Source organism: Anas platyrhynchos, chromosome 1, assembly GCF_047663525.1.
Source record: "Anas platyrhynchos isolate ZD024472 breed Pekin duck chromosome 1, IASCAAS_PekinDuck_T2T, whole genome shotgun sequence".
NCBI classification, from domain to species: Eukaryota; Metazoa; Chordata; class Aves; order Anseriformes; family Anatidae; genus Anas; species Anas platyrhynchos.
In genome coordinates, this window is record NC_092587.1 from 22318144 (window position 1) to 22334350 (window position 16207).

Below are 16207 nucleotides of genomic sequence, written 5' to 3' on the forward strand. Positions count from 1 at the left end.
GTTGAGTTACTCTGTGGCTAAAAAGACACTCTGAGCTGGACAAATTAAGTTATGATTAAGAAGTAAAGAAGGGCCACTGAAGGAAGTCTGAATAGCCTTAGAGGAACAGGAAACAAACTGGCATGAAAGACCTGTATCACTCTCATAGGAATTCAGTGGGGCCGTAAGGCATACTTAAGTAACAGAGAAGGAAGTAAGAAAATGGAGACAGTAACTGATTTTAAATTACTGTTTTTAAGACCAAGATATATATGCAACACCAATAAAGAAATAAATTGAAAGTATACTTCAATAATCTCACATCCTTCAAAGATCTTGTCTATTAATTATAGATATGAATGTGCACCTTGACTAGGTGCATATTTTAGATATTCTTTTGGAGAATTAAAAAAGATATTTTTGTAGTGAAACATATACATTCTGTACATGAAATTAGATCAAAACAGAAGCAAGCTTGAATAAATAGACGGAAGTATTCAAGACTATAATGTTAAGTAATTGAGACTGATATGTGATTTTACAAATAGGGTTAAATGGGCTGGCAACATTAATGGCTGTATGTACCATGCATACGTGCTTTGTCTAAAGTACAAAAGTTTATCAGGCAACTGTCTAAAATGTAAAGTATGGTGGATGAAATTTTGTCTATAGGTAAAGAAAGAAATCAGAGCTGTAGCATTCTGGATGGCTGTTCCTAACTTCTTGGCCTCTGGTTGGAAATATGCCAGGACTATCAATTGCCTGAATAAAAGCGAATTTGCTATCAGTTTGAATTAGGGTTTATGGAAGTCAGAATCCATGTGAGAAATTGATTTTCTTGGCTTTTCTCAGAGGGAGAGACAACATGAACCACATTGCATTTTTACTGTGAAAGTACATGAAGAATAAACAGTTTTATTTCTGGTGTTATAATGTAAACCAGCCAGAAAAGGACACTTACTTGAGCTGAAAGAAGCAGACAAGTTTTCCGTAGGGAATTGGACAAATGAACTTACTTCAGCCACTTCCAGAATTTCTGAAAATCAAATGGAAGTTTGAAAATTAATTAATAATTACAATTAATAATTTAAAAAGTAAATATTTAATCATAAGTATGTGGCCAAACTGCATATAGCATTCCCTGAATTATCATTAGACAGACATCACAGACACATAGGTTCAGATGCTCAATTGCTGAACTGTCACGAGTAAGGAATGCTGATCCTGCAGTTTGCTTAGGTCACCTCACACTACCTCAGAGTTCCTTCAGCTATTTCAGGCACATATTTCAGCAATAGGCTGAGACCAGATTCCCAGTGGGCTCTGAATGTTTTGCTGCACAGCATTTTGGTCTGAAAGTTTAACAGGGTAACACATCAGAGGGAAAATGAAGAATACACAGAAAGAGACATGGGTATCTATCTAAAGTGATAATAATAAAATTTCGAATAATTGGTACATTATGGCTTTTTAAGTATCAGTTTCTGGCCACACACAGAAACTAAATTTAGCATCCTTCAAGCATCCCTTGATTCAGAGGAAAAATAATGATCTAACTGATCCAACCAAACTAAAACTAGGAACTAACAACTAAAAATTAAAACATAATTAAAAATAACAGTTGTGAGTTTATCTAATAAAAGCAAAAGATGTTGTCAACAACACAGAAGGGTTATATAACCAAGAAATCACATGACTTTCCAAATTTATTTCTTTGATGTGTATTTTTCTAAGGAATAAATCCAAAATAGAAACTTTTGTTTTCTTTCAAGGATAACTTGAATATTTTATGTTAGCCTGTTGAAAACACCAATTTACACTTATATTAGAATAAAATTTCTCTAGCTTTTTTGGTAGTAATTTCAGACTTTTAGTGACCCATCTGTATTATTGTCCTGGTTTCAGTTGCAATAAGTATAGTTTTCATTATGTTAGCTGGTATAGTGCTGTGTTTTGGATTCAGGATGAAAATAATGTTGATAACACACCAACATTTTTGCAGAGCAGTGCTTACACAAAGCCAAGGACTTTTCAGCTTCTCATACTGTCCTGTCAGTGAGGAGGCTAGGGGTGCACAAGAGGATGGGAGGGGACACAGTGAGGACAGAATACCCAAAGTGACCAAAGGGATGATTTCATACCATATGGTATCATGCTCAAACATAAAACTGTGAGGAGTTGGCTTGGGGGGCTGCCATTGGTAGGATACTGACTCGGCATCGTTCAGCTGGTGGTGAGCAACTTTGTTGTTCATGGCTTTTTTTTTTTTTTTTTCTTTTCCTTATCACACTGTCCTTCTTTCCCCTGATGAGTTCTCACATGTATAACTCTTGATTCTCTGCCCCATTCCACTGCAACAGGGAAGTGAGCAAATGGCTGCCTCCTGGGATAAACCACGACACTTATCAAGACAGCTTGGAGAAAAAATGTAACTGGCCAACTGCAACATCAAATGCATAAATCATGTTGTCTTGCCACTGCAAAGTCTGTATCCACCACATCAGTAACCAGGGAGCATATCCCTTCCAGTAAACTGCAAGGAACCAGGATTATTTATGTAAGAAGCAGCATACTGCTTTCATACCTGCTTTCAGCCTGCATGCCTTTCTTTCTCACCTCTTACTCGTATAATTGGTCCTACTGAAATCAGTGAATAATATGCCACTATCAATTCTTTAAATTTGTGTTTCTGCATTGGATGCTTCCAGAGGCTTGAATAGTGTCATTTTATTGGCATACGTATGTATCTGGACTGTTCCATTCTTAATTCCCATTATAGAAATATTTTGGAATTACATAAACAAATTTATACTATGGAGGAATAACCTAAAACTGAGTAATTGGTTATAGAATCATAGAATCATAGAATATCCTGAGTTGGAAGGGACCCTTAAGGATCATCAAGTCCAACTCTTAACAGTGCACAGGTCTACCCAAGTTCAGACCATGTGACTAAGTGCACAGTCCAATCTCTTCTTAAATTCAGTCAGGCTCGGTGCAGTGACCACTTCCCTGGGGAGCCTGTTCCAGTGTGCAACCACTCTCTCTGTGAAGAACCCCTTCCTGATGTCCAGCCTAAACTTCCCCTGCCTCAGCTTAACTCCATTCCCGCGGGTCCTGTCGCAGGTGTTAATGGAGAAAAGGTCTCCTGCCTCTCGACACCCCCTTACGAGGAAGTTGTAGACTGTGATGAGGTCTCCCCTCAGCCTCCTCTTCTCCAGGCTGAACAGGCCCAGTGCCCTCAGCCGTTCCTCGTACGTCTTCCCCTCCAGGCCTTTCACCATCTTCGTAGCCCTCCTCTGGACACTCTCCAACAGTTTCATGTCCTTTTTATACTGTGGTGCCCAGAACTGCACACAGTACTCGAGGTGAGGCCGCACTAGCGCAGAGTAGAGCGGGACAATCACCTCCCTTGACCTACTAGCGATGCCGTGCTTGATGCACCCCAGGACACGGTTGGCCCTCCTGGCTGCCAGGGCACACTGCCGGCTCATATTCAACTTGCTGTCTACCACGACCCCCAGATCCCTCTCTTCTAGGCTGCTCTCCAGCGTCTCATCGCCCAGTCTGTACGTGCAGCCAGGGTTTCCCCGTCCCAGGTGCAGGACCCGGCACTTGCTCTTATTGAATTTCATGCGGTTGGCGATCGCCCAGCTCTCCAACCTATCCAGATCCCTCTGCAAGGCCTTTCCACCCTCATTCGAGTCCACAACTCCTCCAAGTTTGGTGTCATCAGCAAACTTGCTCAAAATGCCTTCTATTCCTACATCCAGATCGTTTATAAAAATATTGAAAAGTACCGGCCCTAAAATGGAGCCTTGAGGGACCCCACTGGTGACCGCCCGCCAGCCTGACGCAGCCCCATTCACCATAACTCTTTGGGCCCTGCCCGTTAGCCAATTGCTCACCCATCGTATGATGTTTTTATTTAGCTGTATGCTGGACATTTTGTCCAGTAGGATCCTATGGGAAACCGTGTCAAAAGCCTTGCTGAAGTCCAAAAAAATCACATCAGCTGGTTTCCCTTGGTCTACCATACGGGTGATCTTATCATAAAAGGAAATCAGGTTAGTTAGGCAGGACCTACCCTTCACAAACCCATGCTGGCTGGGACCAATGACTGCTTTGTCCCCCAGGTGCGCCTCAATATGTTCGAGAACCATCTTTTCCATGATTTTACCAGGCACTGACGTGAGACTGACAGGCCTGTAATTGCTAGGGTCTTCTTTCTGACCCTTCTTGAAAATCGGCACAACATTTGCCAGCTTCCAGTCTACCGGGACCTCTCCAGACTCCCAGGATCGTTGAAAAATAATTGAGAGAGGTTCCGCGATGACGTCCGCCAGCTCCTTCAGCACCCGGGGATGAATCCCATCCGGACCCATGGACTTGTAGGGATCCAGGTGGAGTAGCAGATCCCGCACACGTTCAGGGTCGGTTGGGAGTTTGTCATCCCCACCGTCCCGGTCCTCCAGCTCAGGGCACCCTGGGTCCCGAAGCCCATCATCGGCATTGAAGACAGAGGCAAAGAAGGCGTTAAGCGTCTCTGCTTTGCCTATGTCATCGTCTGTGAGAAGACCTTCCCTGTCAAGGAGCGGCCCTATATATTCTTTAGTTCTCCTTTTTCCATTCACATATCTAAAAAAACCCTTTTTATTTTCTCTCACAGACACAGCCAGCTTCAACTCTAGGTGTGCTTTAGCCACACGAATTTTCTTCCTACAGACACGAGCAGCATCCCTGTATTCTTTCCATGTCACCCGGCCCTCCTTCCAGTAGCGAAACACTCTCTGTTTCCGCCTAATCTCCGTAAGAATGTTCCTGTTCAGCCACGCCGGCCTCCTGCCGCGCCTGCCTGACTTGCGGTATTTAGGAATTGACTGTTCTTGTGCTTCTAGGAGGCATCGCTTAAAGAGTGACCAGCACTGGTGGACATCAAGGCCTTCAAGAGCAGCTTCCCAGGGGACCTTGCTGACTAGTTCCCCGAGCAGCCTGAAGTCCGCCTTCCCCATATCTAGGGATGAGGTCTTGGTGGCACTTTTCCTTCTGTCACCGTAAATTTTGAACTCAACCACTTCATGGTCGCTATGACCGAGGCGGCCACCAATCACCACATCTCCCACCAGACCCTCTCTGTTTTCTAGCAACAGGTCTAGGAGGGCACCTTTCCTAGTTGGCTTCGTCAGCACCTGCACCAAGAAGTTATCATCTAGGTGCTTCATGAACCTCCTGGACTTGCTCGTGTCAGCCGTGTGGCACTCCCAGTTAACGTCTGGCAAGTTGAAGTCCCCCATAAGGACAAGGGGAGTTAATCTCGAGGCCTCTCTTAGTTCTGTAAAGAATAAGTTATCGGCGCTATCGTCCTGGCCGGGCGGTCTGTAATAGACTCCCACAACGACATCCCCTTTATTCGTTCGTCCCTTGATCCTTACCCAGAGGCTCTCAACTTTGCCATCGCCGACCTGAAGTTCCACACAGTCCAGCCCCTGCTTCACATACATCGCCACCCCACCACCTCGCCTACCCTGCCTGTCCCTCCTGAAGAGCCTGTAACCGTCTATCGCAACACCCCAGTCACAGGACTCATCCCACCAGGTTTCGCTTATGCCGATGATGTCGTAGTTGCGGGACTGGGCCAGGACTTCTAGCTCATCCATTTTATTCCTCATACTGCGTGCGTTTGTGTAGAAGCATTTCAGGTGCGTCTCCTTACACTCAGCACCTTGTGGATCGAACCGAAGGACCTCACTGGCGCACAGCCCCCCCGATTCTAGCGTACCATCCCTTAGGTCTTCACCGGCGTGCCTGGTTTTAGCCCCTTCCCCCTTCGACTCTAGTTTAAAGCCCTATCTATCAGCCCTGCCAACTCCTGACCCAAGATCCTTACCCCTCTCCGAGAGAGGCCCATCCCATCCGGTGCCATCAGGCCCGGTGTAGCATAGACCTTCCCATGATCAAAGAACCCAAAGTTGTGCCGGTCACACCAGTCACGAAGCCACGAGTTTATGCGAACAGCGCACCTTTCAGCTTCCATCCCCCCTATCGGAAGGACAGAGGCAAACACAACCTGCGCGCCTGAACCTCTAAGTTGTCGCCCCAAATCCCTAAAGTCTCTTTTGATCGCCTTCGGACTTCTCTTTGCTACTTCATCGCTACCAGCCTGAAAGACCAATAGCAGGTAGTAGTCAGTGGGCCGTACCAGGCGCTTGACCTTCTTGGCAATGTCCCTGACCCTGGCCCCAGGGAGGCAGCAGACCTCCCTACGGGTAGGGTCAGGCCGACAAATAGGGCCCTCTGTTCCCCTAAGGACAGAGTCACCCACAACAATCACCCTTCTTTCGTTCTTGGTGGAGGCAGTCCTGATGCGTGGAGTCGGCCTCCTCGCCCTAGGCATCCTCCTGGGAACACTTTCTACCTCTTCCTCAGTTGCTGTCGATCTCTCATTCTCCAGGGCCTCAAACCTGTTTTGTAAGGGCACCTTGGTTGAAAGGTTTCTTGTAGTACCTTGTGAAGACTGAATATTCAGTAAAATATTGTAGTACAGTAGAGTTACTCTAAGAAGTGATTGTGTCATTTCACTCATAGTTCTAACAGCACATTTATTTAAAAATAAATAAATAGATTTTTTTTTCCATTCTCAAGTTAAAATGGAATTACATATTCAAGCATGTCAGGTAAAATCAGATAAACAATCACAGTCAGGTAAAATCAGATAAAAAATTTTCAATACTGAAGATGATTTCTTAGTATTCCACAAGTACATCTTATTCCCTTTCACACTCAAGGCCTAAAAGGTCTTGAAACAATTCAGCATAAGTTACCTTTGAAACATATTTTAAGGTGATTTTTACAGATGTTTGAAACATACCTGGAGATAAAATTTTATGGGGACTCACTGATAGTTGCTGAAGAGCCAAATGAAATACATAAGGAAGTATGTTAGCACAGACCAAGGCAGAGCTAAAAAGAGCAGTTTAACCTAACTCTAGAGAACTTGGTTTGTGTGTTGGCTAATATGGTGGTGTGATACTCTGTGGCACTCCTCCCATTGGGAAAAATAAGAAATGGGTTATATTATCTTTGGAAAAGCACCATGAACCACCTTCAGTGCTGTGGTGGTTCCACTCAAGCGGGCAGCACAGCTCCACCACAACCGCTCTCTCACTTCCCCTCCTCAAAGAGGAAGGGGGAGAAAATATGATTAAAAGGGCTCAAAGGTTGAGAAAAGGACAAGGAGATCATGCAGTAATTATTGTGATGGGCAAAACAGACTCAGCATAGGGAGACAGTAAGATTTATTGCTTATTACTAACAAGCTAAAGAAGTGAGAGACTAAGGAAAGAAACCAAAAGAACCTTCACCCCCCATCCACCCTCCTCCACCTCCTCCCCCACACAAGTGGTGCAGGGGGACGGGGGAATGGGGTTATGGTCAGTCTACAGCACTTCTCTGCCGCTCCTTCTCGGTCACTCTCATCCCCTGTGCTGTGGGGTCCCTCCCACAGGATGCAGTCCTTGGTGAACTGATCCGGCACAGGCATCCCACAGGCAGCAGCTCTTCCAGAACTGCTCCAGATACGGGTCTGTACCACAGGGTCCATCCCTCAGGAGAAAACTGCTCCAACCTGGCTCCCCCACGGGCAGCAGCTCCTGCCAGGTCACCTGCTCCTGCGTGGGCTCCTCTCCACAGGCCATAGGTCTGGGCTGGAATCTGCTTGGGCAGGGTCTTCCACAGGCTGCAGCCTCCGTTGGTGCAGGGCCACCTGCCCCACCGTGGTCTCCTCCATGGGCTGCAGCATGGAACCCTGCTCCACTGTGGTACTCCATGGGCTGCAGGGGGACATCCTGCTTCACCATGGTCCTCACCACAGGCCGCACGGGACTTCTGCTCTGGTGCCTGGAGCACCTCTCCCCCTCATTCTGCACTGACCTTGGCGCCTGCAAGGGCCTGCCCTGTCTTAAATATGCTCTCACAGAGGTGTAAAACAACATCGCTTATTGGCTCGGCTCTGGTCAGCAGTGGGGCCCTTACCAAACATAGGGCAGCTTCTAGATCCTTCTCACAGAAGCCACCCCTATGGCCTCCTGCTACCAAAACCTTGCCACATAAACCCACTACAAGTGCTCAAGCTACTCCATTCAGAGGCACCTAGAGTATCTCTAAAAACAAACAAACAAAGAAACAACAACAACAAAAATAAACCAAAGTGCAGACATTTGCAATCTCTTTTCATGACAGTGAGAAAAAATATATACATGTATATATATATATACATATTCTCCAGGTGCATGAGACCAAACTACACTGTCACTTTCCTTGGTATTTTTCCATATTTATTTTAGGGCTGGGTAGCATGTGTGTTTCTCACATAACTGGTACTACAAGCTGCTACATAAATTTCGTGGCAGGCTGCTATACAATTAAAATACTGCATCTTGTCTTTCAGTAGCCAAACCAAAGCTTTTGAATGCCAAAATCCAGGTAGAATCTATAACAGTCATTATTAGAACTGAGACTGTGCCAGCGGTACTTACAGAGTACACCCTGCACCAATTCTATACACAGATTTGTGTTTCCACATTATATACCATAAACCTAAAGCCTGTTGAGATCCTCTGAACAATATTTGCCAGTATAAATCTTCTCATATTTATTTTGCAAGGACACTGAGGGCATCTTTGAACATGGACATTGCTTTAGCTTATCCATGCTTATAGCACTTGCTGTCTGAAGTGCAAACACATTGCACCATGTATATTCAAACCATGTAAATTACACACACAAAAAAATATAAAAAAATAAAACATACACACACAAAACAAACAGAAGCAACAAAAAACAACGCACAGAAACACGAGTGCTGTCTGCCTCAGTGACATTTCTTGCTGAAAGAAGACTGGAGAGAAGACCATGGCTGATCTGGCCTGGCTTACTGCCTATTTTTGTGAAAAGCTTAATTGGAAGGGATATGACTTTGAAAGCCCTAAAGATTTGGAGGTCTTGTCTACAGACAAGATTGATTATTCCCTGGTCTGTTGCCATAACTGCTGCCATCTTCCAAGGGACTTAGACAAAGAGCTTTGTGTTTTGAATGTGAATATAACAGCAACAGGACATATACTAACAGGCAACTGGACCCACGGGAAAGCACAGAGCCCCCTTATTAAGAGACAGATATGTATACCATGTCAGATAGCATTAGACACATTTGATTTCCAAGTTGAGCTTTTATCTATGCTCAGTGGCAGATATCCTAACAGATTCTTTTTGTCAATAAAGATATACCATGGAAGTGAGCAATCTATGTCTCTCTGTGGACAAGAACGGCTTTGAGGCAGGCGCTAGCTACATCATGTGATCAGGTATACATGTATATCTGCAGCAGTCCCTGGATTGATGGGCAACCCCAGTCTCTCACTGTGGGAGAAAATTAGCCACAAAAATCTGATGAGGCTGACATTGTCTGCAGAAGTGTAAAAAGATCATAGACATATTGTCAGCTCCCACAGCTGGGACATGTATGAACTAGACTGATACTTCCTGATCCTTGACTTTTGGAGAAGTGGTATATACCTTAGGGGTCTAAGAATACAACTTGAAAGGCTGGGAAAGTTGACCATACTGAAAGATATTTTATTTTTTTTTTGGTGCTGGAAGATATATTTTTTCCTTAACGTATGATAAATATAGGGACAGAGAGGTATCCAACATTTTAATGACAATACATTAATTGGTACATTACTTATTTAAATGTAAATATTTTAATTATCCCACTACTTCCTTGTGATCTCTTAACCATCTTTCTCTGATTATGCAGGATTTTACAAAGATGAAGAGTATATTTGGCCCCAAATAGCAGGGTCTCAGCTTATTGTGGCTTGTAGGTGCTACTGAAATACAAATAAATTCCAACAGAGTTATTAACATTTTTATACTTTGCCCAAGATCTTTCATTGACCCACCTAGTGACACATGGAGTAGCACAACAGCTTAAAGCTATGTTTATACAAGACATTAGCAATCCCATTAACATAATCACTGCAGCCACTTTTCTCTGCAGCAGCTGTGCCATCACAGAGTCTCTTTATTCATATAGATTGTAGCAGTAACAATAGGCAAATGCTGACAAAGAGAAAAGGATATGCATGAAGAATGATGAACCTCTGAGGTTATAGGAAAGTGGGTAGCTGCTTAACAGGAAATTTGGATACCAAATTGAAAGTAAAGTTTAATTTCTGCCTCTTATCTAGTAAAGCATCACAGTCAAATGTTTGTTTTGTAATTTGTTCTTATCTGATTTGGGGGGGTTGAACATTTTCTGTTGACTGACATTTCTTCTTTCTTCTAATATTGATGTGGATGTTATCACCTATACAAACTGTTATGTGAATGTGTTCGAAGCCTGTAATAATAAAGTATGTTTGTAAAATGTATCAGCAATAACAGCAGTAAACCTCTGGATTTTATATGTAAATTTTGACCTTAAGCTAATGTCATTTGCTGGCAGTCTGGATTCTTAAAAAAAAAAAAAAAGAAAAGAAAAGAAAAAGCTTCAGCTATTTCTCCCGAGCTTTTACTTCCTAATGTTGTCACAGGGCATATTTAAGACAGGTACATGGACATAACTCTTGCACTGGCGAAGGATGAAATATATCCACCTTTTCACAAGGTCCAGCCTCTCCTCATTACGTGGGGACATTGATTGCCCTAGGGAACCTGCTTTGGCAGGGGGGTTCGGACCTGATGATCTCTTGAGGTCCCTTCCAACCCCTACAATTCTGGGATTCTGTGATTGATTAGGTTAGATTGTCCACTTCTTCCTTACCAGCCACAGGTGGAATACAACTCTCTAGTAATAACTTCCCAGGATAATATTTTACCATGCCAATGGTTTGACACAGGTCTTATGTGGTGGGATGAAGTGGAATCATGACTCTCATCATACTCAGTATGAGTTTTGCCATTTTTCTGACTAGACAAAAGATTTAATCAAATGATTATCAGGGATTTTTTTTTTTCCTGATGTCTTTTTATTTTATATAACCATATAACTTGATTCTATACTTCTTTCTGTGTGAAGACATTACACATTTTATTAGACGTAGTAGAACTGTTGTGTTTTAACCCCAGTAAGCAGCTCCAGTACCACACAGCTGCTTGCTTACGTTCCCCTAGTGGGATGGTGGAGCATGTGAAAGTTGAAAGAGAGAAAACTCATGGGTTGTGATAAGATCAATTTATCAGGTGCCTGTGCAAGCAAAGTAAGTAAGGAGTTCATTCACTACTTGCCCTCCTTGGCAGATGTTTTGCCACTTTCAGGAAAGCAGGGCTTCATCTTGCATAACGGTTACTTAGGAAGATAAACAAAAGAGTTGGACTCGATGACCCTTGTGGGTCCCTTCCAACTCAGGATATTCCATAATTCCATGAACGCTGAATATTTCCCCTTCTTTTTCCCAGCTTGTATTGCTGAGCATGATGTCATATGGTATGGAAAATCTCTTTGGTTAGTTTGGGTCAGTTGTCCTTGCTGTGTCGCCTCCCAGCAACTTGTGCACCCCCAGCCTCCTCACTGTTAGGGCAGCATAAGAAAAGACTCTGACTCCGTGTAAGTACTGGTCAGTAAGAACTGAAACATCATATGTTATCAGCACTATTTTCAAGGCAAATTAAAAACATAGCACCATACAAGCTACTGTGAAGAAAGTTAACAGTATCCCAGCCAAAACCAGCATAAGAACAAAATAAATAAGTTTTAATAGCTACTGCCTTCAGGAGCAATGGCAGAGGCTGTGGGATCAGCTTTGCTGAAAAGGACCTCAGTATGCTGGTGGGCAGTAAGGTGAGCATGAGTCTCTGCTGCCTTGCCAGCAAAGCTGGCCAACAGCTCCAGTATTAGCAGGAGTGCAGCAGAGGAGTGGATTATCCTGCTTTACTGGGAATTGGATTTTTTGTCTGAAGAACAAAAAGCTTAAGGGGAGAATAAATGACAGTATTCTTTTATCTACACATAGGCAACTAAAGAGATGCTAGAGATGCAGAGAGAGCTAGGCTTTCTACTGAGGTAGCCAGTGAAAGAAAGTCAGACACAAAGTGAAACAGGAGAGTTTCCAATTATACAATGGGGGGAGGGGAAGGGGAGGTAAGGAGGGGGGAAGGAATAATTCTCACCATCAGAATGATTAAGCATTTGAATAAGCTGCCCAGAGAAGACGTGATGTTTGAATTCTTATCTCTACTGAAAAAAAATACCTAAATATCTTATCTGATTACAGTGTTTGAACTCTGTTTTGGACAGGAAAGTGGACGGGGTGACCTCCCAAGGTCCCTCCTGGTGTGAATGATTCAGTGTTTCTACATTTTTTACAGCTGTTCAATAAGGCTGATTCAACTCAATAGCATGAAATGTCAGGAAGCACTGGTACTCTGAATGATTATCAAAATATAAGCCGAAGGAAATCAATGGAAGTCATATGCATATATCTTCAGGAATAGCTGGTCCTAATAAAACAGCATTTATCAATAAACCCCAGGCAACATAGCATTTTTTAATATAGATGTTTTATCTATTCTGTCACCTTAGTGTGAGATGTTTCAATTCAACTAGAATCCAGAATTTGATTTTCATTTTCCTCTTCTCACAAAGATTATATATGACTTCCTTCAAATTTAAAATGGTTTCTTATGGTCTATTTAGATGTAAGGAGACTTATTCTTGACACCGCAGAAACTAAATTAAATTTATGTTGTCAGTAATCTTTGAAGTGTCAGTTTTACTAATACCTCCATATATTTGCAGAATAAGTTTTTTGATTAATTTTTGAATCCTCAGTAAACCTGTATCAATGCCAAATACTACCTTGATTTCATATCTCTTAAATTAACATAAAAACCTAAAATACATACATTGCATGACTGAAAAACAGCCTTTTGTTCTTTTATGGAGTTCATTGAGTCACATTAACTCACATTTGGGCCAACAGTGTAATGGTCATGCAAGCAAATATCACTATCAGGGCCCTGACTGAGGGCCTGTTTGTGACGGTTCCTGCTCAGCCCACCCTCGGGTGTTTTCCAGCCAGAAGACATCAGTCCCTGCCACAGTGATGCTGTAGGAGTGCCAGTATCCAGCCCTCTCCCTGGCCTCATCTAATTTTGTAGCAGTTTTGTTTCCTGGATGGCCTCTGGACCTGGCTCATCTCTTGCCGTATCTGGGACTGTTGATACATCCAGTTCTTTCCATCATGTCCAGACCCCATGAGACTGTGCCCTCTGGTGAGGGCACAGCCTGTGGTTGGCTCTGGGCTGCTTGTTCCTTGTGTTACTGCTGGCCCTTGCAACTTCCCAACAACCAAATGATTTAAGGTTACATCCTGGCAGGAGGCTAAAAAACCCAAGAGGTCAGTTTTCAATAGTCATCACAGTTCAGCTGATTCAGGGATAAATAAGTAAAAATTTATCATGTCTGATGCGACAAGTTTTCTTCTTTCTTTTTCCCCTCTTATTTGAGAGCCAGCCTGATATTCCTGGCACTAGCCAGAACTGGATATCTAGGAAAAAGTGTAGTACCAGGCTGTTAACTGAAGTGAAGAGCATGATGAGCATAGCAACCTCTTCCAACCACTCCAGCCCTGGACTGCTCCTGTCCTCAGCCTTGTGTCTGGGGACCCAGTTGGGGGGTGCAGCTGCTGCTTTCCCCTTTGCAGGTTCAACTGGTAAATCTGAGCACATATCCCAGAGACATATGAACACACACAAAGACAGGACATGACTCATCACAAAGTCTGCTCCCGACAAAGGCTGCCTTCAACAACACTTACACACAAGACTCATGTAAAACACATAATGTCAGCTAAGACCCTTTCCTCCGTTCCAGCTGGTAAAGATAGAAATTCACTAGTAAAGGTTCATACACAGCACTCTCCAGGTTCACACCCACCCACACATTTGTGGATGCTTCACGTACCCAGCACAGCCATTCTGTCTGTCCAGAAACCCTATCCAGATCCTGGACCTCGTACACAACGTGCAGGTAGCCTACTCACTGGTCAATCCAAGCTGAAGTTCACTGCAAACACACACGTACTCACGCACTCATCCCTCATGCACACCACATTCACAAGCTCCCTGAGTATACCAGCACAGTACCAAGATGCAAGGCCTCCACTACTTGCTGGCTGGTTCAGCATAAACTTTGCTAGCAAACAGACATGCAAGCCACACACACTTGGCCAAATGCCAGCAGACAGCACCAAGTGCATGGGCAGAGACCCACAGCCCTACTCCAGTCACCAGTACGGAGCCCACACTCATTCACACTGCTCACCCCAGTAGCTGGTTTGGGAACACATACTGGTCATGCTCCGATGGCTGGGAGTAGAATCACAGAATCACAGAATCACAGAATTTCTAGGGTGGAAGAGACCTCAAGATCATCGAGTCCAACCTCTGACCTAACACTAACAGTCCCAGTAAACCATATCCCCTCACTAGAAGACCCCCCTCACTCCAGTAGCTGGCACCACTGCAGGTGCCCATACTTTTGGTCAGATTCCAGCAGCTGGCACCGAGTTCACTCACACACACAGGTCTCACCAGTAACTGAGGTGCACACCCACAACTCACTTTGGTAGCTGGCACCACCACATGTGGGACTTCTATGCCCCTGGCCTAACTCCAGTAGCAAAGTCTGTAAGAACCCTTTCAGATCCAGATGGCTATGACCCTTGCAACTACCAGCTCTGGGATCCCCATTTACTCTAGTAGCTGTCACCACAGGCCTGGGCTGCCAGCTACCCTGGCTTGACTCTCATAGCTGGCACTGATGTTTACTCACACACACAGGTCCCCCCAGTATCTGGCACATAACCATTGCAGCACACATGCACATGGGAGAGCAAGTGTGAGTACACACAGAGAATGTCAAGAAAATATGGAATGAGAGAACATACAAGAACTGGACATGGCTGGTCCCATTTTACACACAGCAGGTCCTTTTCTACACTTTTCTACCTATCCCCCCCCCCCCTCCCCCCCCCCCCGGGTAACCTCCATGGCTTTACAGAGCTGTGCAGTTTCTGCACCCTGCCAGACCAGGGCTCCTTGGTTCACAATCTTATCAACTTAATCAGCTGGTTCATCCTTCCTGGAAGTGACACCTGTAGCTTGTTGTACTTTTACACAGGCTAGCAGAGTGTAACACTTCTGGTATATCTTTCATACAAAATTTGTGTCTGAAAATAGTGGAGACAAAGGTTTCTCTGAACCTGTTCCATGAATTTGTCCAATCAGTTTTTGAACCCATGTAAAGTTTTCATGTCCAAGCCATCATGCCATAATGAATTACAGAACTGAAGAATGTGCACCTTTTTTTTTCAACCTGTCACTGAAAAGTATGTTTTGATTCCTGCATTCTCTTTGAGAAGGAGGGAATAATTAATTTCTCTTCTGTGCAACACAAACTTTGATATATCTCTTCTGTGATAAAGACAAAGAATCAAGAGTCCATGTAACTTCTATTTGTGTGGAATTTGCTCAACAGCTCTAGTCATCTCAGCTACTCTCAGTTAAAGGCCTCTACAGTTATACCTTTCTAATAATATTCTTAACTGTTAGAGATTAACCGTCAGAACTGGACCCAATACTTAAACTGTAATTATGTACTGGTATAATGAAGTTTTTTTGTTTTGTTCTCTGATGTGCTTGTCTTGTGTTTTGATTTGAAGACAAGGTTGAGGATTTTACCCCCATAGAAAGAGTAGAAACTGTGGCTACCCTGGCCTTCTGTTGTTTTCTCATTGCTCTGGAAGTTCTGTAAATCCCTGTCTGTAGGAATTATTTCACATAATTCAATGCAGTTAGATATTTAGCATATCAGATAAAACACTTTTGCAGGCTGACTGTACAATGAAGAAAAGCAGGCACCTTCTGTATGCCAGGAAACATAATCTGTATGGGTCTGTTTGTTTCCTCCTTTTTTTTTTTTTTGGTAGAAAGATCAAGATAGACAATTTAGATTATATGACTAATTTTTAGACAGTTGAATTTAGGTGAGAGCAATCCCAAGTCATATTCGTATGCTTTTTTTTTTCTATACAGATTCCTAAGGGTACAAAACTATGCTTATGGGCATTTCATAGACAGCTTTATTTAGTTTTGAAAGGTTGGTATGCTGTCCTTATGTCCTTACTTTAAAAGATAACAACCCCATGCAGTGCTACAGGCTTGG